General features: G+C 44.8%; 1 protein-coding gene across 3 annotated transcripts in view; it reads right to left on the reverse strand.

Moving 5' to 3' along the window:
• The window catches only part of LSAMP (limbic system associated membrane protein), a 966,851-nt gene that overhangs the window by 503,890 nt on the left and 437,048 nt on the right, over positions 1 to 25,913 (reverse strand). The gene's annotated exons all lie outside the window — the stretch shown is intronic.

Consider the following 25,913-nt stretch of genomic DNA (forward strand, 5'->3'; position numbering starts at 1 on the left):
AAGGTAAGGAGTTGCAAAATGCTCTGAGAAAGCAAAGAAACAGTCAGCTAAAAGACCCTGAAACAGCTCACTGCCTGAGAACTGACGTTAGTGTTACTTGGAAAACACTCTTACAGAAAAACAAAATCTAGTGACGAACCATTTGCTGAATAGAAAGTGTACTGGATTTGCGATAAATTTTAAGCCATCAGGTCAGCCAGTATAAGTGAGTGTATCATTGTCAGCAGTCTTGTGATTTAAGCCAGATGAGGGGCAAGCCTTTCACTGCATTTCCAGCTTCATCAGGAATCTCCACCTATAGGAGTATTCAATGTAGTTGGACTGGTGCTCATCTTTCACTGAATACCAAAGCAAAAGGCTGGAATGAAACGCCTGAGGCTCTACAAACCATGGAGGGCTTTGGGCTTACCCCATCTTCAACACTGGAACTACCCGGAGAACTCAGATATTGCTTTTGAACAAGGTGTTGAGAAGAACACAGAGCCTGAGCTCATTACCACATCGGTCCACCGCACAAAGGTGTATTATACTGGGGAGACAAACCTCAGTGGACTGTGATTATGGGTGATGAGCCTTATGAGCCTTGACTCTGATCATAACCTAGAATTCCTTCGAGATCAATACCCATCTTCACCGAGTTAGCATAACCACGCTTGTAACCTGGTCTTCTTCCCAGACCTCCAGAGCTGCTTCTTGGCATAGAAATATCCTAAGAAGGAAAACTTTGTCTCACAAAAACACTAAGAGACTAGATCTTCCTAAACGCTTTGTCTGGTATGGGCCAGAATATCCAGGTGTTGAAGAAAACCCCATGCTGGAGTCATAGAATCACTTAGGTTGGAAAAAGCCTCTAAGATCATCTTGTCCAACCTTTAACCTAGCACTGCCAAGCCCACCACTAAACAGTGTCACTAAGCCCTACATCTGCACATCTTTTGAAGACCTTCAGGGATGGTGACTCAACTACTTCCCTGGGCAACCTGTTCCAGTGCTTCACAACCCTTTCAGTGAAGAATTTTTTCCTAATATCCAACTTAAACCTCCCCTGGCACAACTTTAAGACATTTCTTCTCGTCCTATCGCCTGGCATTTAGCAGAGGAAACCGATCCCCACCTCGCTACAGCCCCCTTTAAGGGAATTGTAAAGTACAATAAGGTCTCCCCTGAGCCTCCTTTTCTCCTGGCTAAACAACCCCAGCTCCCTCAGTCCCTCCTCATAAGACTTGTTCTCTAGATCCCTCACCAGCTTCACTGTCCTTCTCTGGACTCTCTCAAGCACCTCGACATCCTTCTTGTAGTGAGGGCCCCAAAACTGAACACAGTACTCGAGGTGCGGCCTCACCAGAGCCGAGTACAGGGGGACAATCACTTCCCTGGTCCTGCTGGCCTCACTGTTTCTTATACAAGCCAGGATGCTGTTGGCCTTCTTGGCCACCTGAGCACACTGCTGGCTCACGTTCAGCCAGCTGTAGACCAACATCCCCAGGTCCCTTTCCATCAGGCAGCTTTCCAACCACTCTTCCCTCAGCCTGTAGCCCTGCATGGGGCTGTGGTGGCCCAAGCGTAGGGCCTGGCATTTAGCCATGTTGAACCTCACGCATTTGGCTTTGGCCCGTCGGTACAGCCCATCCAGATCCCTGTGCAGAGCCTTCCTGCCCTCAAGTAGATCAACACTCCTGCCCAACCTGGTGTTGTCTGCAAACTTACTGAGGGTGCATTCGATCCCCTCATCCAGATCACTGATAAAGACATTGAAGAGAACTGGGCCCAGTACTGAGCCCTGGGGGACTCCACTAGTGACCGGCCTCCAACTGGATTTAACTCCATTAACCATGACTCGTTAGGCCCAGCCACCCAGACAGTTTTTAACCCAATGAAGCGCACACCCGTCCAAAGCCTTGAGCAGCCAGCTTCTTCAGTAGAATGATGTGGGAAACAGTGTAAAAAGCCTTACTGAAGTCTAGGTAGATCACATCCACAGCTTTTCCCTCATCCACTAAGCGCGTCGTGATGGCTTGGGACTGAAATCTTTTGTCACTTCCATTTGAGCAGTCTGCTTTTATCTAACACCAAACATGAACACACTGAGGTGTTTCTGTTCCCTCTGCTGTTTGTCTGCGCTCTTTTTTAAGCCCAGACAGCTGAGGAAACCTGGCTTCTTGAAACTGAACCCCCCAGGTCTCCTTTGACCTTGACGCCCGGCATAGTAAGTCATGTAAGCACACAGAATTGACCCTCCAAGCAGTGTCTTATCCATTTGTGTAATTCACATCTCCTGTTTGTCATAGTGAAATATATTTATTCTTGGGCTTTAATAGACTTGTGCTATAGGATCCTGTTCTGCCTAATGCCTACTGATGAAAGAAGTGTTGATGGAGAATTGCTCTTCAGGAAGCTTCAGACAGACACACAATGTCAATCACATGGGAATCATTCAGACACTATGGAGCCATTGTGACTGCATTATTGCAAGTCAGCTCTCTATTATCTTGGATAATAGGAAGGGAAGATAACAGGGATGCCCTACAAGACGAGGAAAAAATGGATAATTTGAGTAAGTGGATCATGCTAGGGACTGCGGAGCAGACACACTCCAGTGCCTCCATAATAAACTCACTTGGACTCAGATAGTGCTTTACTAGGCTGCAGCACCAGATGTGTTACCACATCTAGTGATTGCATGGGATTGCATAGTTGTCAGAGGTGACCACACAACAGGCTGCTGTCACTCGCTATCGTTACCTCACCATTCTTCCTCCACCCTGCAACAAAAACATTCCCCTGCGACGTGTGAAATACTTCTGCCAAGCACTGGGGGAAAAAATCACTCCCAGGTTATCACACCTAGGAGGAATTCTATAAAAATACACAAGCAAGTGGCTTAAGGCAATTGCAGGTATCAAACTCCCCACCATTACTGGTATCACCCTCTAAGAGCTTTCTGTTGTCCCCACTGTCTTACTCAGGCTCTTCTGTGGTCTTGCTGTGGCCAAGCCAAGATACAACATGCAGAAATTCCTTACCAGCCTTCAGGGAAAGGAAAGGTGGGAGCTGAAATGTCATTCTCTTAGCAAAGCTGGAAGCTACTGCACAGCCCATGGGGTCCAGTCAGCCTCTACTGTGCCAAGAAAGCAAACAGTTAAAAGAAACTGAAAGGCAAACTGCACTGTGCCTCAAGCGAACATCCCTGTCCCTTGTAAAAGCTTCCACACTCTGGCCTGAAATGACAGCAGCTGTTTAGTTTTTAGTCTCCTGATTGGCAGAAAAAGTCTCTCCCGGCCTAGTTAATGCAGGTTCAGCAAAGAACCCAGCTGCTTCCCCTCAGCTTCCTAGAGCTGAAGAAGAAACTCCATCCCACAGGGACATGCCAGGATCTGAGGACTGAGAATGTAGTCCTTATTCTAACAGCTGGTTTGGCTGTTGCAATTAGGTTTTTAGATCCTTCTGGAGGCTTACAGCAACAGCTGCAAAAGTTTCCCAGATCAGTGGGTCTTGCCTGTGTACAGGGAGAATGAGCCACAAATGATCAAAGTCAAAGGAATGCTTTTGGAAGCCTTGAAACCGGGGCTGGCTCTGTTGTATTCTCTCTCCACTGATGTACAGCATCGCACTGTCTGCTGCGTGGGGTATCCAGCACACCAACTTCTCACACTACGTGCGTTATCACACATGCTATCTCCCCACTAGCTTTGAGGAGAAACTCCGATGTACCAGGCTGGTTATCACCACCTCACTGCTGCACACAAGGTGTTGCAGTATCACATCGCCTTTCTCTGCTATCATCCTCGTGCTTTCCCAGCACCGTGCAATTTTTTCACAGTGCTACAAACACTGCTGTTGTTATTGTAGGTCCCACCAGCTGACACAGTTCTGCGTGCAGTAACTCGGAGGCTTTCCATTAACACTCCCTCAGTAAAAAAAACAAACAAACAAACAAAAACACCTGCATACAATGCCACCATTCCCCTGCCTCTCCACGGCATCTTATAATAGTATTTCATTGTTCTACTCACAGCCACCTCTCTGTACAGCGTAGTAGGCAACCAACAAAGAAGGGAACATGCTGTGGTGCTGGCACACAATCCACGCACAGAGAATCTTTCTGCAAGTCTTCCCTACTTCATATGCGATAAGAAGATAAATGCATATCGCTCATAGAGCCCTCACATGTGTGAAATTACCTCCACGTATTCTGTGGTGTCTACCTGAGTACGAACTGAAGAATCAGGGCTAATTTTTCGAAATGATCCATCACCTGCTTGCCTTCCTCCTGCTCTCCTTTTGGGCTGTCATGAAAGACGGACTGGCTGAACAGACTGAAGTGACAGTCTGAAGTGACAGAACAGAAGCCAGCAGAGTTTCACAAAAATGTAGGTCATTTTAGAATAACCTCTGTTTTTGGAAGGGAACCTGTGAGCTCACTGGCCAAAGAAATTCACAGAAAGCCTAAGATCGTAAGGCAGCAGTCCATCTGAAACCAGCCTGACAGGTCTCAAAAACCAACTCCCAGAGGCCAGTGTTTCGCCTCACACCATCTACGACCACGGTCAGACCTGAGCAGCCTCCCTCCCAGGCTGATAGCCCCAGGACAGCCCCAAGACGTGAAGAGGCCGCAGACACTGGCCTCCCCTCCTCGTGGCGAGGCTTCCACAGCGCACCTGAGCCCGCGTGGCACTGGCAAGAGCCGCTGGGAAAAAGGTTGTCTGTGTGAAGCATACTTTACTTGGAGGAGGATTTGTGTCAGCCCAGATCTCAAGAGATGGAAGTGCAGAAATGAAGAGGAAACCAGGGTCCGTGGCCCGATGGAAGGAGCTGGTGGGGTATTCATATGCTGTGGTGTTCGCTGCAGTTGCTGGGAAAGGATGCACAGTTTCCCACTCCCTGCTCTCCCTTACCCCTCCCTCCCCTCCACTGCCTATAGTAATGAGCTCCAGGGGGACCTCTACTCCTGCCTTTGAAGTAGCACGTTTCTCTGAACACGTTTTGAATTTCCTTTTGTGTCTTGTTTGTTTTCTGGTTGCTCTGGCTGTGTCGCTGTTGAGGGGGTTGACAGCTGTTAGTGGGGCCAATACAACAGCTCAGGAACACAGAAAATAGTAAAAACAAAGAAACCAACCCTACTCCCCAAACCAAGAACACCTTCGAAGGAGGTGTGCCTGCTCCCCATGCAGAGAGCTCTCCCCTCCCAACCAGACATTACCAAAGCTACCAGGTACAGCTGGAAGAGACAAGAAAATCTGAAAAAAAAGACAGGCAGTACAATTTAGCAAGGGAAGATAGATGTTACGCTGGACAACTTGGTCTGGAGAGTAGAAGAGCAAAAGGCAGGCTGCGACTTGAGTCAACCTTAAGTCAAGGCTGTTCCTTACACAAGAGGAGACAGAGACTTGAGCTTTCTTACAGACTGAGATAATTATTTAACTGTTGATGACCTATGGAGCTGTGGACCCCAAACCTTCTTCCTCAGCAGATAACAGAACAATGACTCTAGGCAAAGGATGGTCAATGGGTCTCATCCCTTCCCCTTCAAGCCATGCAAGTAGACCTTGAACTATCACAGGTAGTACAGAAACCAAGAGACTGACTGCACTAACAACGGGAGATGTTGCCTCCAGACTCTATTTCAGCAACAGGAAAGAGAAAGCAATTTTGGTTTCTCCTTAGTTTTACCTGTACTTCAGATAGAAACGGAGCATGAGCACAGCACAGATAGCACAGATCTCCTCTCTTTCCCTCACTTTAAAATACTAACCTTCCTGCCATCCCTTAGGAGCTTGGAAGCTCTGTGCTCCTCTTTCTTTCATTTCAGCGAGGCTACAAACCTTCTTAGGGTTTACATCATGTTTTCTGATCGTTTCCTTCAGTTATAGATGCAGGCAAAACGCCACTGACAGGAATGGATCTTTCAGACTTGGTTTTCCCATCCTTTTGGGAGAGAGCATTATTTTTAATGCCTTCTCTAACTTCACCAGAACTCCAAAAACAATCCTTACCTGTTCTCTTACCCTTTTTCTCCCCCCTTAGCTTGACACTAAATCCCCATCTTTCCTACCTGGGTTTCCCACAGCTTCTTTTTCCCCTCCTTCCCTTCACCTTAGACTGCACCACACTGCCACCCGAGGACAGTGAGAGGGAAAGCTGGGACTCAGATCTCTCTGACCATGAGGCAGCTGTAGGGCCTGGCAAAAGCTGATGAGATAGATGCAGGAATAGTTACGCGAGCTGTGGTCAGAGCTGTGGACAGTTAGAAGAGAAATGCTAGTGACAGCACCAGGGAGTTCTCTTGCTCATCAGCCAAAGAGAGAAAATCACTGCTTAGGAGAAGCAACAGTGTGCCCTCATCTGGCTGCCTGCTCCGCTCTGCTTTCCAAATCTTGTGCCCTTGGGACTTGCAACAGAGGCAGGAGGAGCAGCTGGAGCAAAATGGATCAGCAGGGTGCGCAGAGCTCTGCAGAGCTGGGACCCAGCACTGAAATCTGGTGGAAGGGAGAAGGGGCAGCTGCTCCGTGAGGCCGCTGCCTCCAGGACTGCACCTCATCATTAAGGTGAACCTTAGTGGTTAAGAGCTAGAGCTTTACAAGACTGCCTTTTACCGTATCTATCAGCAGAGTCACGTCCACCCGAGTGTTTGAAATGAGAAATGGCTGGATAATTCATTTCCTTGAAAATGAGAAAACAAACCAACCAGCCAGCCCCTTCTGATTTCCAGAAGCACTCGAGAGCACAAAAGCGAGGTTCTACTTGGTAACCCAGCCACACAGCATGTCCGAAAATACTGATACATTCTGAGCCTTATTTCTAGTGGACCACATTAAGCACCAGGCTTCCCAAATAACACGCAGGCAGGGAAGCAGAGGAGCAGTATTAAAATACGCAAACATGTATAAAAGCAGATCCTTGAAGTCGGGTGGCACAACCATAAAATCCAAGGTTTTCTAACGTGCTGAGCACCCATTAGCTTCCACTAAAATCACTGGATAAAACAGTCAGGATCTAGCCTCATTATAAATAGTAGTAAAATCATTTGAGTAGCAATTTGATAGCAAAGGAGGTCAGCGAGGTGATAATTAATTGCCTTTTACTGCAAAACCCATGAGCTGTGACGCTTTCTGCCTGCATCCCAGTAACAGGTACAAATGTCCTACCTTTTACAGAGTGCCACTGAACCTCCTTTCAACTGCTCAGAAATCAGGGTACCTGAGAAGCTGGAGGAATTCTGCTAACAGGTCAGACACACGGGCTGGCATTGCCTGCTGGCCTGTCACTGAGCAGGAAAGCCCAACCATCCCTGTCCACTATACAGAGACAAAAGTCTGTGCTGTTCCTCTTGGGGCCATAAAATCAAAACTCCCTGGTGTTCCTTGAAAATCGGTAGTCCTCTTGCGGAATGGCATGAGTTATCATTTGATATTTATCTTGTAGTAGTTTCTAGAGGTCTCAAATCAAGATAGGGACCCTGCTGTGCTAGCTGCTCTGCAAACATAAAGCTAGACTCAGGGCTTGTCCCTCCGAGCATAATTTTTGTCTTGACAGACTATATATTTCTACCCAGACACAGGACTATTTCTTACTGTCCTAGAACATCTAATCATCAAGGGACTTAACTGAAAGCAGATTTAAGATCAAATATTAAGTAGGTACACAGTTTTAAATGGTGAGCATTAGGAAACTCAAAGCTATTTGTCAGCCTAAATAAACGCTAAGCTTTTCACAGCAGAATCACTCCCCAGCAAAAAAAATCCAACCCAGACTATTTGGGGCAATTTACACCTCTGGCGATGTACGCAATGTGGCTGTGGATATCTCCTTCTAAGGGCAGCGATCTCAGACGTCTGTTCTCAGCCACATTAAGTTCCTGACCTTCACTGCCACTGAGGTGCCAGGTACTGTACCAAAGCAAAGGCAGAGCTGTGACAGGGGAACATTTGTCACCCATACCCAACAGCTTAAGCACCGGCTGCACCTGAACAATGCTGAATCTAAAACATCCAAGTAATTTTAAAAGGTGGTATATTTAAAAAGTTTTACTGGTTATGTAGGCTCATCAGAAAGCTAGGCAGGCAGCACCGGAAATCCCACAAGCTAACCTGTTCTCTTGAGACTTCCAGCCCAATTTTGCAGGCTCGAGAGGTTTGGATTAGATTTGAATAATTAATCCAAATTTGTCAGTGCTTCATAGATGAATCAAACCTCCAACCCTTTTAAGGTTCACCCTCAGTGCTAATAACCCTCTTTACTAAGCATTAGCATAGAGCAGAACAGTTTAATGATATAAGAAAATGCAAAAATTAGATTTGTGCTGTCAAAACTTTTGTAACAGAAAATATTGTGGATTTTAATCAGTTGGATTCCTTCCAAAATTGAATATGAAGATTTAAATAAATCTCAAGCAGGTTAAAAAATCCTTTGTGACTCCCACTCGTATATTACCAAGGGTCACTCTAGGGCAGGAAAATTACAACATTACATAGAGTGGACATATTGATTTCCTAAATATATAAACTTCCCTTCTACACATGCTACTGAACTAGTGACTTTGACTTAAGCTAGAATGTAAACCTGGACTTCTGGACACCACAAAGAAGAAACAGCTGACGGGTGGCAAGGTCTCCAAGAAGAGATAGGTGCTGCGCTCATGACCTGTGGGTGCCCAGCTGTGCAATGTGCAGGCTGCTTTATGGTGCTGGTAACCTAACCTTGGCAACAAGGAACCAGCTGAGCTGCCCCAGTGGAGTGCAAAAGGGTTGCAAACACAAAAGACACGAACAACCATCCTGAAATCTCTGGAGCCACGTATGGTGAAGGGGCTCTGCCAGCCAGCACAGGCTGCAAATTGTCCAGTGGAGAAGGGAACAGGGCACAGGAGCAGAAACGGACTAGGCTGAAGCAGCTTTGAGAGAGGAAAAAAAACTGGCGAGGAAACATATTCATGAAAAAGAGAGATATATGCTGCAATCAGCAAGGAAGGCTTGGAGGAGCCGATCACTTTGCACAAGGGTAGATCGGTCACAAGGCAGAGGTATGTCAGATACAGACTGCTCAGGTCCCATGAACATCAAAGTGACTGATAGGTGTCATATAATTTTCAATAATTTGGTGGATATTGAACGTTAGTGCTATAACATTTCTCAGGAGGTTCATAAGGTTCAAAGATATGTTAATATTTGCCCCTTGGCTGCGATTCCCAATCCCAGAACAATCTAAAAGCTGGTATGAATATTCTGTGGGTACGGATACCCTAAGCACTTCAGTTAGACCTGTTTCAGAAAAGATACGACTCCCCAGTGAGGTGGAGCAAATATCAGGCATACAGTAACACAATCATCACCACCATAACCCTTAATTCAGCGGCCATAACATACATACACAAAGCTGAACAGGCAACATGGAATCAGGCAAGCCTTCCAAAATTCATCTACAGAATTGTCAACCCCAAGCAGTCAAAAATAATGAGCAAAGCCTTCAAAAATAATTATGAGATTGGCTTAAAGACCACGAGATTTGAAAACACACATGTTGGCTTTTTAATTTGAAATTTAGGTTTTGAGCCTTTATGAGTCATGCTTTCAAGTTATTTTTCAGAACAGCAAGAAAAAAAGTATTTCCTATTCAAACATAAGAAACCTGTGATTATCCCATAATCACAGGAACTCTGAGGTGGGGCTTCAAAAGTATCAGCTATTGTGAAAATTGTAAATTTATGAAATGCAGTAAAAGTGCATTTAATGTTGTATAAATAACACTTTTAAGGGTGCTATTTTCTGGTATTGGATGAACCGTGCATTGCAAAACATTCTTATCAGTTGCACCGGTTTGTAAACTGCACAGGGAAAGGCAAGGACTTGTGTTTCTCTTTGGACTTATCTCGGAGTGTCGTATGACCTTTGGATGAAATGATCAAGGTCATCTGCTCGGCTCTTTAAACCACGGTCCCTAATTTAGTTTTTGTACCTTGCACACGACCTCTTCAGACAAAAGTCAGAAGTGGCGTTTTTCTCCAGCATAGCCGAAACACAGCTCCCGTGCCTCTCCAGAACCAGCGGCAGTAAACACCCAGTTAACTGTTTGACACTTGGAGTGATTTGCAATGCTCACCTGAGTTGCAGAGCACAGCTTCTGTCTCCTAACTGGCTGATCTAAAATACATGAAAAACCTCCTCTTTTGAACTTTATTTCCTTGTGCAAGTAACTATTTTTACATTAATCAAAACCTGACAGTAGCATGCAAATACTTAACTTTAATCACCTGAATGCTCAGCATCAGTAAAGAACGCAGGAACCGATGTGAAACCTTGACTTGTACTCGGGAGAATTTTAGTTGCCTGCTTACAACTCTGTCATCTCAGGATGTAAATTCAACACAACACTGCTAGCGTTTATCCTCACAAAGCTATTGTCCCATTTCACAGATAGAGAACTGAGGCATGGAAAAATTAGCGTGCATGTTAATCAGTGTTAAAAAAATAACAACTGTGTGCATAGGGAATTTGAACGTAGACCTCACAAAATTAAGCTGCTGCCCAGAATACTGGACGAGCTCTCCTTTCTATCAACTGTTAGTAGGTTTTTTATCTCTGCTTGAAAGGGTTGTGTATTTTCTTCAGATTACTAAATACCAGAGGACTGGTTTTAAAAAGCAAGACTACTGTAGTGGAATATAGAACACGGTCCCCAGGAGAAATCAGAACTTTGAAGACATGCTTGGTATTTGTACTTAAAGGGCTTGACAGCATCTTCTTAAACAAAAGCTGTAACTGCAGCCTCTGCTTCATGCTGTTTTTTTCTCCTGCAGGAACCTGACATGAATGAAGGTGACTTGAGAGTTTGCCTTGTAAGCCCTCTAAAACAAAGCCATGAGGGGACCTGCCCATCCTTCCTCAAACAGTCCCGAGTAAGTTCCTGGAAAGAGCCATTCAGCACCAATGCACACGGCATATCTAGTAGCCCAAAACCCAGGTGCTGCCATGGGGGAACTGAGCACACCTTCTTTTGCACCCAAGAGGCTCAGCTTTTATTCTTCACCAAGCTCATTTCTATTTACCTTGTCAATTGTATCCAGTTGGTGGTCTACAAGGACACAGGCACATCTGGAGAGGTGGGTTTAGGATATTGAGCCATCAGCTGTGAAACCACGCGTCCTTGCCAGCTAAGCAAGCGTTTGACAAGTACTTGATTCATTATTTCATATTTAGAGCTGGAGTGGATTCTCACCTGCTTTGTGGGGTCAGCCACTAGTGGGTGCCTCCATTTATTTATGGATGTCTACTACCCTGATGATTGGCATGTCCAAGGGACTACAGAGAGAGATTCTTTTCTCTAGTTTGATGAACACTTTTTCTAACTTGATGAACACATACAGATCTTAATAGAAGGCGTAACTCCTCAAAGAGCAGGCTTGAAAACATTCAGGAGACCTTTTTATGTGTCTCTGGAGCTCCTAGGTGAATGGAATCCAACCAACTACACAATGCCATGAAGCAAGGAAAACCATTGTCATCTCATGCGTAATGATAAAAGATTTAGATGACAACTGCAATATAAGCAGGACACAAAAGCGGTCTTCTTGACACCAGAAGAGAGTACTTCTGTCACCACCTTGCCTTCCCTCAACAACTGTTCAATCTGGAGACGTCTTGCAACAATTTTTATGGCAGGTATTTCAGTGCTTTAGGATCTGCAATTTGAGGGACTGACAATCAATAGTTCAGCGGAGCCATACTGGAACTGAACCACATGAGGGCATGGCTCTCGCTGCTGTTCCTGATTGGAAACCAGTTCCGATGATCTCATCAGCCGAAATGTGGATAGTCCCCACTCCTTTCCTCAAACTCTGCAAGCTAACTTAATTGGAATTACCCACAATATTCTGCATGGGGAAATTCTGGAGAGAAGTGTATATTAGATTAGAAGCCTAATTTAATCTCATCTGTCTTGTATGCATAAAAGGAAAAATCATGAGACTGGCCTTTAACAGTCAAGGAGCAACAAACACGAAATAGTAAAGTCATGCACCGCAAAGGAAAGCAAGAACAGGGAACTTGTCTCAGAAAGACAGCAGAGTAAAACGGGTTTCTGAAACAGAATAGAGTAACAAACTCGAAGATTTTTAAGACCAGACTGATGGAAAGCAAAGTGAAAATGGGCAAGTGCAACGGTTTTGTGTCTGCGTGTATCGCAGTCAGTGTGTGGGGTACAGGGATAAAAGCAAAGCAGGGGGCCCACGTGGCCGTATCATTTACCGTGCTGCCCAGCGTATGTTCTGGCACTGTAGCGAGTCTCACCACCTTTAAGCTCTGTTAATGTCGGTATTGCAGAAGCAGTCAGCAGAGGGAGTGCAACTGCAGACACCTTCCTCGGTAATCACACTGTCTACAGCCACGGGTGTCGCAGTAAATAGTGAAACAACACTGAAGAGGTGTTGGCACAGCCTAACAAGGGTGGGGAGAGACCTTTTTTTTTTTTTTTTGAGGAAAAAGGAAAACAGCAAAACTCTGCCAATAGATGGGAATTAAAAGCGTACTGAGAAACGCAAACAGTTTGATCTGGCTGGTGTCTCTTTAAAGAGCAAGCGGCTTTTTCTAAATAACTACTTGAATCTACACTGAATCCCCTTTTGTGTAATGATGTGATCTGCTCCTTGTTCCCTGGCCGACTGCTCGGAAGCTTGCACACCGAGTCTCTGCAGGCTGCATTCTGCCACGTGCTGAGCAGCCACCCGAGCTCTGGGCACCCATGGACCTCAGCACTACCCGGAGCCCTGAGCACTCAGCAGCATGATGATCTTCCCAAGGGCAAAGAGTAAACTTCATGGGAATGACTGGATAAGTTATTCATCCTTCCCCCATCAAACTTTTAGAAAGCAATTTCCTCCTGAAGTCCAGGTGCTATGTCCACATACATGAGATTAGGGGGGCAGCCAGTGCGCTGGCTGCAGATACTTACAGCACGTTAACATTTAATTAGGAATGTTTGCTTTAATCATTTAAGGGATATTAAATGTAAATAGAGAGTGCAAGCGAATGGAGTTGGCTTCCTGTCTGAAAACGATCACAGAGCTCTGGAGTACAAGCGTGGGAGGCAGCAGCAAGAAAGACGATGACAAATCCCAAGGACAGAGCAAGCCTCTGAGGCACATTGTGGCTGGGGTCTGGAGGGCTGGCAGGATGGAACGAGATGAAATTGAGGAAAGGAAGATGACAGAGGACACATACAATCAGCAGAGTGACGGGATCTGCACGTCAAAACTGAAGACAGCACTGTCCCACCGGCCCGCAGTCCTGCTGCAGTGGGAAGAGAAGGGCTGTGGGAAGGTCTGTCCTAAAGGTCTGATCTACACGAGCTACCTAGAGTGTGTTTCTTGCTGTTCATGTGGAAATCCTACAGTGCAGCACGTGAGTAGCATGCTGCCTCTCAAACGTGAAACCAGTCATTTGAGAAAACAGTTTATTTTTGGGAGTGGGAACACAGCCCTCACAAATATGTTGCAAGCCTCCTGCTATTATAATTTCACAGCATATTGCCAGTCCGCAATCTGGCCATACATCAACGCAGCTTTTGATGGCTCTCCAGGCAGGCGATCTGATACCATAGTGATAACGGTAGCAGGAGACACACACAATAAAATGCAGTGTGAATTCACTGCCACGTGGAACGGCTGATCTTTCAACTGGTCACACACCAGTTGCTCCTAAAGCTGCGAGTTTTAGAATAGCAGCCATATCCTCAGTGTGCCAATAGTCTGATCTGCGCCAGTCGAAGTATTTGGGTGAATATCGGAGCATGCTGAATCACTTGCACAAGTCCCAAGGAATTCTTAAGACCTGGACAACATCTCTGATGCTACCCGTGTATGTCAGAACAGCCAAATGGATGGCATACACCATGAAGGTTTTGGTTTTCACAGGCATGCAAGATTTGGCATACCTATGGACTTTGGTCAGTACTTCTTTCAGAAATTTTTATTATTATTATCATTATTTACAGCTGTGCCCTAGAAAACTGGCTGGAGGCTTTAGGTGTTGAGAACAGCCAAATGAAACACTGCTGCCCCCAGGATGAGGACTGGAGGGGGGCAAAGCTTTTTTTTTTTTTTTCACACACACACACAAAAAAAGAACAGTAGGGCCAGAGCAGGGGGCTGAAAAGCCAAGCGGTCACCCAGCTTGCTGCCTCTCTTGGAGCATTTTGTCACCCATCGCCACCAGCCACCCTCCAGCCCAGCAGACAGATTAAATAAGGAAGAAATAGGAGAGCAAAGATATGCAACGAGGAGGCTGTCGGAAAGAGGTGAGTGCTGCATGGATTGCAGCACAGAGAGAGAACAGGGCACCCTCTCACTTAATGAATATTTATTGCGATCTGCCGCCTATTATCTTTCAAAGAATTTTTATACAGTTCCCATGTCTTTCATCTGTTTCATGTTATGGTTTATCTAACTGTGGAAATTGCACGCGTCAGGTAAACGTTGATTTACATGCAAATTGCCTTTGCTAAACTCGCCTTTAAGTAAAATAAGATTCGGAAATAATTTTTTCTCATTAATTTGCAGTTTCAAAGAAACCCAAAAACACAACAAATGCAAATAATCTAATTCATTTGTAAATATAAAACAATTTGTTGGGATTTAACTTTGCCATATTTTTTCTGCCTTCCATGTGCTTTAAATAAATTGCAGTGTTTACCAAAGACAAACACAAGAGAGATGCTGGGTTGTTCCAATTCAATGCCTTCCTCTTCCTTTTCTTTTAAAGGGCTACCATCAAGATAAAAATCTCTTCAAGATTCACTCCAGGGGCAACCGCTGAATGATATAGATTTATATCATACGTTCAATTGGCCCCATAAATTTAAACCCAAATGTTACTTCCCAAGATGACACTTTAAACTATTAGAAGTGAATTTAAAAAACCCTGGGCCTACATTTGTAAAAATGGCTAGTGATTTAGGGACTCAGTTTTTCAGGCCCCTTGCTAAAGGTGTTTTGAACTAGTCCCAGAAGCTGACTGTGGCTTTGGAGCATCTCAACTGAATGTTACACAACACCGTGACTGTCTGCACTTTGCACTTCATTGGCTTGAACAATGACACTGCATTTGACAATATATCTATTTTTAAAAAGGTTATCCCTGGTTTTAGTGTGTGATGCTGGTTAAACAATAGCCCTATTATGCCCCTATTTTCCCGTATATTAACTTGAGATGAGAAAAAAAGTATATTCCAATTTGTTCTGGTTTTGTGGGCCAGTGGTTTAATATCTACAATGTTGTAAGAAGTACGATCTCTTTCTCATTAAGTGCTCTCTTTGGTTTTCGGCATCAATACACTGCTCTTTTCTTTGGGTTTTTGGGCTGATAGCTTAAGAATATCTTCATGTCTGTTAGAGTAACTGAGGAAGTCTTCCCTGGAAATGACATTCACAAAGGTAACCAAAAGAAAACACTGGCTTAGAGCTGAAAATTGGGCTAAGACTCCCTGAAATGAGCTAAGTTTCCAGTTCTCCCAACAGGTTTCCGAGAAATGGTGGGCAAGACAATCTTCCTGCAAACAGGGATGAAACCAGCTGCCTCCTGCCCTCCTTTGTCTTACCTAGGTATTTGCATTACTAGCACTATGGGTTGTTTACAGTCCCTCTCCTCTAGCCTCTTCTCAACCCCCTTTGCAATGACATTCCATTAACATCACACGCTGCCACACTGATTCTAATAACAAACAATTAGAAAAAAAATCTGCTTCTACTTTAAATCACAAAATATTCCCTTTCAGTTTAAGCTGATCAGGCTCTTTACCAGACCTAATATGACTTAGAAACTGCTCAACCGTTTCACCTTTATAATACACACGTTTAAATATGTTTCATTACTTGAAGAAATTTCTCCCAATTTTAATGGGCAATTTGTTGCATTTATTGTTCAATCCTCTAATGCAATCCCTGCTGGCATCACCAAAAGTCATTCCTAACTTACATGTGAACTGCATAAAATGTCTTGATGTAATCTTATTTTACTGCAGACAGGTGTCCTCATTATTAAAACTATTACTACCACACTTGACACTGTATTCACCGGCAGTTTCTCAGCGGAGAGGCCAAGAGCTAAACATACCATAAAGAACAAAACCTCCTCTCAACCCAAAAGGTGTGCCAGTCTCAGGGGCACGCGAGAAGCCTTGCCCCAAAGCATTTCTCCTGTGAACAGGGGGAAAGCTCGAATCACCAGCGCTGTCAATATGGAAGCAGTACTAAAATTCTGCTCAAAGGAATCAGAAATGAAGTGACAAACCCATCGCCCTCAAAAGGAGGATCAAAACTGGAGGCAGGCAGGTCTACCTGGTGCCCTGAGCACTTCTTACCTTGCAGGGCTGCAGCAAAGTGCCAGGAGAGGGGAATTTAGCTGATTAGCAAAGCCCTGGGTGAGGCTGGCAGCGAGCTGGCAGGGGTGGCAGTTTGCAACAGAGCAGCAAAGGAGTCAGCAAAGAGCAGCTCCCTCTGCCTGCCTCCATGGCAAGAGAGCAGTGGGGAGGGAATCGGTGTTTGCCACCGTAATATTTGCACGTAACGTAAAGAAACATTTGCAATTAATGGAGAAAGAACTCCTCACACAGGCTGTTGAATGGAGACCAAAGAAATGTTTGTCTTCTGGCTCTCCAGTTCATGCAACCAGAACCACCATACTACACAACTTCTCCCTGCGTTCTGGCTCACTGACCAGCCCACCACCAAGAGAAGGGATAAAACAAGGGAGAAAAAAATGCCCTTGTCAGATCGCTAAGAGCACATTACCAGCCACTGAGTATAGCAGAGATGAAGAATGATTTTCAAAAAGATAATTGAACATGTTGTAATTTGTTCTCTTCTGTGTTTCAATTTTTATCTGCTTGTAGCTCATTTTGCCAGCCATGCAAGCAAGCGCAAAAGGGAGGGAGAACGCACATGGATGTGTGCATGCGGGGTTAGCACGCGTGCATGCAAATAAATAACAATAATAAACCAAGGAGCGCGGGCTTCGCTGGGAGAGAGCTTCAGCCAGTGGCTGAGCTCCAGTGAGCACAGGTCAGGGAACACGTGGAACCAGACGGCAGTGCAGGCAGCATGAGGGAGCGCGGCCTACCATCAAGATGTAGGCATGATCTGCCATGGAGATGTAGGCATGGCCTGCCATGAAGACACACCTCGGCTCTGCTGGCACTCCCCGCCAGCCAGCCATCGGTGAAGGCTGAGCGTGGCCTGGTTCCAGGGAGATCCCAGGTCGGGCAAAAGGAGCTCCTAACGCTGATGCAGTGGAAGGCCTAGGTCTCACAGCTGAGTCTCTGTGCAACAGGAGCCTTTTTGAGGTGTTAACACGACTCTTATGCTAATGAATATTTATGCTGCTGACACTTCAAAGGCAAGAGAACGAAGGAACCCATGTTCTTAGCCCTTAGCCAACACCAGTGGGTTACGCAAATCAATCAAGGTGAAATCAGCAATCAGTCACTCATTTACCTTGCTGTCCGCATTTGCTGCCGGCCTAGCACTGAGTTATTCACAGCTGCCTCACCTACCGGGATTAAGATGGAGAATGGCATATCGCGGCCTGCGAGCCACACAGCATCATGCCCTACCCGGAGCCATGTCCTTTTGACAAATTTGGCTCCTTGGTTCTCCAGAAACCTTCACTACAGATCTCTGCCCTGAAAGGCGTAAATTCTCTTCATCTGCACGATTTCGTATCTGTAGCTGGCCTTCCCTGTTGCAGGCCCATAACCTTAGACCTTCTGATGGCCATTAGGACGTGCGTGCATCCCACATGGAGGTAGAGAAAGAGCTCGTACGCTCCACAACGCTTTCCATCCCCGCTTTCCCAGTGCTTAGGGTAATAGCATTCTGCCCATGACAACTAATCAATTCACATTACAGTCTTTAGAAGATTACTGCGCCTTGAGAGAAGCACGAAGATCAGTGAAGGCACGTTCTTGCAAATACCCACTGGACTCACCGAGCCTGGCTGCACTTGGGATCAAATCAGGTTTCACTTAACCACAGGCCGGAGCGCTTGTGATTTGCATGAGTAATTAGAACTGATTAATAGAATGACTTGCTTAATTAAGTTTATCTCAAAAGGTGCCCCTTGAAGACTCATGAATCTGAAAATCCAGAGGCGATTTCTCTTCAAAATCCTTTTTGGGTTGGAACGTTTTCAGCTTGGATCAGTGGATGCCTGCGTTTCCACAGTGTTTGTGGTGCCCAGAGGACCCATACCGATGGAATGGATGCACAAAGGTTTCAAACCTGATGATGGAGCAGGATCCCTCGCTGAACTCTGAGGGGCTTTCATAATCCTGAACAAGGAAGTGCTGGCAATCAAGGAAATGGCTTGTCTACCAAGAGCAAATGAGCGTCTCTGTCTGGCAATGTGACCCTCCTGCGCTTTGCTTTATATCTTTTACCTTTGCCTAATTTTGGTAGAGCCCAGTTCCAATATTCAGACATGCTGATAGACCAATTCCCACTATTTTATCTATACAGCTCGCTTAGACAACCTTTGTGAGAGGGAGTCCTGGTACCCTAATGATATCTTCCCTGAGCTGGTAAATCTACTGTTTCCATGACCACCAGAGGCATGTGTGCTATAGTGGAGTTTCGGGGAAAACCCCAACATAGACAAGAATACCAGGTTTCCTAGACTAAGTTAGAGACCTGTAGACTTTTCCTACTGAGAGCTTTTGGTTTTTCTTTCTTTTTCCCCCTTACTGAAAGCAACATCAAGATTTGTTTTCATCCTATGTCAGAACAAAGCCAAACAACTGTGACATTTCCTATGAAATAAAATTTTAACACGTGCAAACATTTGGTTTAGACCAATTGAAACATTTCATTTAGATGAAGTCAAGGCATTTTTACAGGTTTGCTTTGGTTTCTTCTTGATTCAAAAATGATAAAACAACATTGCAAATGAACACTGCAATAGCAAAAGGCACTTTCCAATGAAAAAAAATGTTCTGTCGGGAAGTCAGGAAAGACAATGGCCTTTGCAAGCACCACCCATTCCCTTGCTGAAAGGGGGGATGTAACCAATTGCCGGGGCTTGTGAACTGTTTCGTTACATGGGGAGCGAAGAGCCCAGCGACAGCGCACAGTCTGATAAATCAGTAGCACTGTAATGTGAGGGGCTCTGTGCTCGCACGGGTACACGGAGCGTCACAGTCATTCCCTGCTGTGATCTGAAAAGAGCGCACACATTTACACAGCACGCTTTATCAAGGGTAATGATGGGGTGGGAGGATCCACACGTTTTGCTTTCCCCTCAGCGCCCGAAGAAGGTGCCTCCTGCAAATACAGGGGGAGAAGCTGGGAGGAGAGCTGGAAGAGCTGGCAGCAGAGGCTCCCTCCCCGCACAGCATGTGCCCCTTATGAGCAAAGTGGGGCGCAGAGCCCACGGCAGAAGTCCTGCTGGGCCTGGGCTGCCTCTGCGTGCCCCAGAGAGGCACTGAACTGCCTACCGTCTTTCTCCGGTGATGCTTGGCTGCTGCTAGAAAGAGGAGGACCATACAGCACTCTGTCTTGCCCAAAAAAGTCCTTTAGTATGGGTTTGGGTTTTTTTCTTTTCATAAAGGTCCAGGGCTAGGCAGAGTCCACAGAATGGCTAGGCAGCAGTTAAATACTGAGAGGCATCTGGAGAGGGGGAGGGTCATGCGCAGATGAATTAAAATGAAGTGCCAAGAGAAAAAAAAAAAGGGGGATGATGAAAAGGGAAATAGTCAACCAGATCAATCAAGGAAACGGGCATCTGGAAGAAACGCTTATTGATCCAGCTGTTAAAGAAACCTTCCGAACCAGATTACCCAGCAGCCACAGGCTCCTCTCTCCCTGAGATGCTTGCTGTGGTTAATCAGGAAAAGAGGTGACATGAGACAAAGGAATAAAGCCATGTTTTCTCCATTCTAAGGTTTTGTTCCCTTAGAAATCCTCAAGAGGATGAAAGAACTGGACCTCAAATGATACAGTCAGAGCAGAACAGAAGATACGAGATTTAAGGATTAATTATGTATCTGTGGAAATCTTACACAAAAAGACAGAAGCCTTCTCTACCTTTGCACCTTCATTCACCTCCAGATTTCGGGGGAGTGTGGGGGAATTTGCAAGGGAAGATTTTCATGCTCTCCTACTGCCATACTTTGAGCAGTGTTAGAAAGTTGTCAGGGGATGTTAAATTTGGTGTTTTTCTCCACTCAGCCTAATACATTTATTTTTTTCTGCTCCATTTTTTTGTTCCTCTCATTTTCCTTTCTTGTGGGAGCTCCAGAGTCTCTTGAGTACTCCTCCAGGAGACATCCCCTTTTCTATTCCAGATATATTCCATTCAGGTACAGCAAGAAGATGCACCTGGTGTCAAGGTGTCACGAAGCAGTAGGCAGGGATTTGGATTTCTCATTGTTCTGTAAATGTCAAGCCCTGCACTTCTGAAGCAAGTTCTTTGGAAAATCTAATCTGTGCATTCTGAATTGCTGCTAGTTCTTTACTTTATAAAGCATGGCCAAACCAAAGCTCTTGATTTCTAATATATGCTCAACTTTGTCACCAGGACCATCTTCATAGGACAGAAGATTTAATGAATAAGTGCCTTGACTCCCGTAAGTGTAGAGCACGCAAAAGAGACAAGATTGTGATGCTACAAAAACAACTCCAAAGTTTGACGAGACCGATACTAATAATAATATCTGCAATTCATTACCCATCAGAACTCTACATAAAAACAAACAAACAAACATTATTCCCTTCTTAGGGACATCATAAAGGCAAAAGCAAGGAATTGTGACAATGTTTAGTCAAAGACCTCCATAAATGTCCTCACCATAAAAACAACAAACTGAACTCAGAAGAACCTGATCTTGCTTCCAGTTCAAGGGCATCCTGTTTATACACCTTTCTCTGTCTGCCACTGTCGTCCCGTCCCAGGAGTTGCTGATCCTGGTCAAACTCAGAGGCACAAGTACCAGGATAGTTTCTACAGTAGCAGGAACAGCAGCGGCACATAGCAGTAACTTCCTAAGAAAGTCTACCTCGAAAAACATACATGCACAAATCCAAGTGGTCAGAGTTCAGAGCTGAACACATTCATTTTGGCATTCGTAACAGAAGCTCTGAAATAAACAAGAATCTGGGAATTAAAGTTTCAGGTCCCAGATAACTTCTGAAAGTTAGGAATACAGGCTTGACACAGTCAAGAATCAAAATATGCGCTCTCCACCTATCTATTACTTCCTGTTTAAACACAGTGTTCTCCCTCCTTTGGACCACCTTTGCGTGTTGCAAGATGGAAAAGGGATTGCAGGAATTTTGCCTAATCAAAGGAAACAAGACAGAGAACTGAAGAGGTAACCAAAGGTAATTTGACACAGGCCCACATGACTCTTACAGCCTCTTCTGTTCTGGTTACAAATTAATTCCCCCATGTTCAGAGATTATCACAATCCTCAAACTCATCCTTCCTCCTGTGATCTGAAAAGGCTATGCCGTCCCTTCCATTTGCGGTGCATAAGCACAGATAGAGCATTAGAGCAGAACTGCTGTGAAAATATTCAGAATTACCTCATATCTATCCACACCTCTTTTTCTGCCTTCCCCACACCCAAGCCCACCTGCTCCTGCAGTACCTTCGGTCTCATACGCTAATCAAGCAGCTTTCAGCACCTTGGCATCTAAATCTTCGTACTCCCTCGTAAGCCCATTTGCCCACAATCTGTGTATTAATGCACAATCCACATGCCTAGCTCTGAACTGCACATGAAGATGATAAAATGAAAGACGCATCTCAACTACAGCTTAGCTTTAAAAATAACAAAGGACAGTTCTCCCACTGCATCGTACTTTTGTAGAGGTTCCCGTTTAACACATGCATGTTTCCTTGTATACGCTAAGGCTTGGACACATGAAAAAGCAATACAAGAACCAGCAGAGATGCCAACATATGGAACAAACTTAGTAATACCCTAGTTTTGCACAATATATCTTGCAGCTACCCCAAAATCCAATTGCATTCTAGCGAACAGCACTGATGAATGTTTCATGGGGCTTTCTAATGTGGAGTGATCCATTCCTGCAGCTTTTTTTGAATTTATTTTTTTTTTAAGTTTTTGCTAAAAAGTGTTTTGTGCATGCTTATTTAAATTTCCATCCCCTGTTGGCACATGTGCTCACACTTGAATTGAAGGGGATACTGTCAGCCAGGAACGATGCAAGTTGGCAGAGCTGGGCACGGGATGAAGAACTGTAACAGAAGCACAAGATGCAGTATGCTCTAGTCAATAACTGGAGGCATTTGCCAGGGTTATGGATGCACGTGTACAAAGGAACTGAAGTGGACAAACCTGGAATTGTAGGAAGTGGTATGGGATGAAGTCAGCAGAGCTGGGCACGGGGAGCCTGAGAGCCAGGAGTGCAGCAAGGCACAAAGGGTTCTGTCAACACTCGAAAACATCTGTCTATGGAGAGCTTGTCTTTTTTTATTGATGTGAAACCTGAGTGAACCATTTACTAAGACTAAAGTAAATAGATAGAAAGCAGAAAACAAATAAATAAAATTTTCAGCAAACTCATCCTGTAGTGTCATTTTAGAGCAAGTAAGTGCTCTGAACGCTACCTCTTAATGCTCTTTAAACAGCAGTTTGGGGGAAACATGACTAATATGCTTATAGAGATAAACATGTCCTGCTGGTATAAATCTCCACTAACACAGTCAAGGTCAATAGACTTACTTTATTTATACCAACGTAACACTGAGGAATGTAGACCATGGCCTCTGCCAGAAAGGGTTGCATTTAGATTATTGGGGAAGCTGAAAACAGAAAACAATAGCTGAGAATGAGCAAGGACTGAAGAGAAAGAACTACTGCAGCTAGAGAGGAGAGGGCTGGGAGTGGGAGCTGCGTTCCAGGAAAGACCATCGGTAGAAGCTGAGGAGGAAGGAAAAGTGGAAACCGCAAAGTGAGGGAAAACAGCAAGGTTAGCAAGGAAAGGAGGAGACGTCAAGTACCAGACAAGTCAGAGAATAACAACCTAAGTGTCATAACAAGTCTGAGATGGTTTGCAAAGAGGGACTGCCACTATGGCACACCACGGAGACTTGGATGGAGATGTCAGGAACAGAGAGCACAGCACTTGACTGAAGATGAGGTCGAGGAAGTGAGCATCACAGCAAATGAAGGGCTCAGTTCAAAGATGAAGGTCAAATGAGGACATGAGGGGAAGAGGCTGAGTGACAGAGGGGAAGGATGAAGCTGGCAAAGACGAGAGCGAAGCCCTGGGAGCAATGAGATCCAACATCAGCAAGGCAGCACGGTGCTGTCTTGGACATGCAGAAGAGAGGACACAAGCTTCAAATTAACAGAGAGAAATAGGGAGCAGAAAAGTAAAACAAATAATCTGTTTCCTCTGGGGCTTCCTTTTGCATCATTTCCATTTTAAATGACATAAAAATACTTCTAATAACCAGAGAAACACTTAGAAATTAAGAAACACTTGTTCCGGTTAATGTGTCTGAAAAGTGTGTGCGCGCACGCACACACACACAGACACAAAAAACACCCCCAAAAAAGTTTCCCCCGGGAGGTTGTTATTATGCAAAAATTACTCTAATTAGGTCATGAATATATTAGGCCGTATTCAGTGCCAACAACAGCGGGGGGAAGAGAGCGAGAGGGAGAACTGGAAATGTGACATGCATACACTCCCCGCGTGGGTAGGGCGACTGGATTCCAAAATGCCATTACGAGATAAAAAGGTCACCCTGTGGGGAGGTAATTGGTACAGCACTCGAGCAGCTGATTAAAGGGACCTTTTTTCAGGGGCAGGAGGGGGACGGGGGGGTAAAGTAGGATCTCCCCTGACAAAGTATATGATCTTGATCAAACATCTGCTTTTAGGACAAGCAGAAGGAAAAAGGAAGCGGATGGCACCCCTGACATCCTACTGAAGCAGATGCATTTGTTTAGTAAGAACACCTTGACTCGCATGTTTTAAGGCAACATTAAAGGCAGAGGGTGTTTCCCTCCTGCCGGTTACTCTGTTCAAACACCAAGCCTGCGTCTTCCCAGCTCCCACCAGAGCTGCTGCTCAGGCACCGCCTGCACTGCGCTAGCAAGAAGTGAACGCTTACAACGAGTCTGTAGATGGGGCAGGGGGAAGCTGCATCTTCCCCCTCTCTCCCCACCAAACACCAAGCGGCGACAGGCTGCCACAGGCTGCAGTAATGCTGCTGCTGGATCAGCAGGTGAGGGAGAACAGCAGAAGGGCTCTGAAACCCCAACCACAAATGATCCCATGAGAAAGATACAAGGATGGTCTTGGATGGATCACGGGCAGCTCTTAAGAGCTTACACAGTTACCTGCTATGCTGGGTGTACAAGCATTCCCAAATATCTCCACCTCTACAGCCAAGCCATTTGTAGCAGAAGCAGCGAAATGCCTGGTTTAGGAGGTGGCTGGCACCAGCTTATCACAGTCCACCCTTCCCTGCCAGCAATGCCTAGGCAAAACTGGATTTGCGTTTTTTTCTGCAAATGAGACTTCAAATCCTGCAGTATGGACTTGAGCTTTAAGATCCCAAAATCATGTTTAACTCCCCCTCTCGATGTACAACTAAGGAAAGTAACTGTTAGATTGACTTGCTTCCTTCACCACCCATCAGAAGCAGCATACACTGAAATTAGGCTCAGAATTAGCAGCTTTGGCCTCTGATACCTGAAAAAGAATTTTTCAGCTCAAATACAGCTGAGTGAAATTCCCATCCAGTGAGAAATATTGACATTTCAACATTCATTTTGGTCTCCCAGCAAGCTGAAACGTTGAAATTAAACATGTATTGAACTGACTCAAAATAAAACATTTGGTTCACTTCTATAAAATTAAGTTTTATGATTTAGGTTGAACTGACAATAAAATGAAGTCTTTCATTTTGATTTCCCAAAAGAAAGTTTCAATTTTGTAAAAAATCTTTTTGCAGAAAATCATTCCCGGGGAACATTCCCAACCATCTGTAATTTTAAACAATACAGAAAATAGCCACTGCAACTCCCTACAATATAGTGCTGATCACTGGAGTCCACACGGCCCTTAAAAATGCATGCTTTATGGCTGAAACACCAGTAAAAACACTCTCTGGCTCAGTGGACTCTCCTGATTTCCAGAACCAGAACTTAGTTGTTTAAACTGCGACTTTAAGACACTATGATCTTCTCCAACAGGAACAGAATGGCTCATCAAATGCAACAGATTTAAGGGATGCTATCCAGTCACTGCTGAAGCTTTCATTTCTTTTTTAGAAGTAATTTTCTTTTGTTTTCCTTTGTAGAGTCCACAGAATAAACAAATCCAGAGGGTGGTTTGTCAGTGGAGGGCTTTTTAAAATTTCCCTCAAAATAAACAGAGGGTAATCAGGTAAGAAGTTTGCAAATTGAGGACACTTTAAAAGAAAAACAAAAAAAACAGAAAGAGAAGAATGTGGCATCTGTCAGTACCTCACTGTTAGACATTTCTTCCTATAATTAGCATACATAGTCTTTAATAATTTATACACCTATCATCACAGCATTTGAGTTTTCCACGATCTTAATTTATATTTTGCCTTAGAAAATCCTTACAAGAGAAAGAGCATTGCTAACACCCTATACAGTTAGGAAACAGAGAAAGAAAGTGACTTGCTTGATGGTCACACTGGAAGTCTGTGGCAAAAAAAGTGATTGAGTCCTTGCCTCACATATCTTAGGCTAGTCTCCTGTCTGCTGGGTAAGCCTTTTTTTTTTCCCTTTTATTTTTTCTTTTCCTTTTCCCTGTGAATAGAGGATATGAGGAAATTAAAATGGAAGGTGTATGCCTAAACCCTCTGGAGTAGAGTTATCTCCCACAGTCACACCCTGCACCTTCAGCATCTCCACAGAGG

This window comes from Anser anser (assembly GCF_964211835.1).
Source record: "Anser anser genome assembly, chromosome: 1".
NCBI lineage: Eukaryota > Metazoa > Chordata > Aves > Anseriformes > Anatidae > Anser > Anser anser.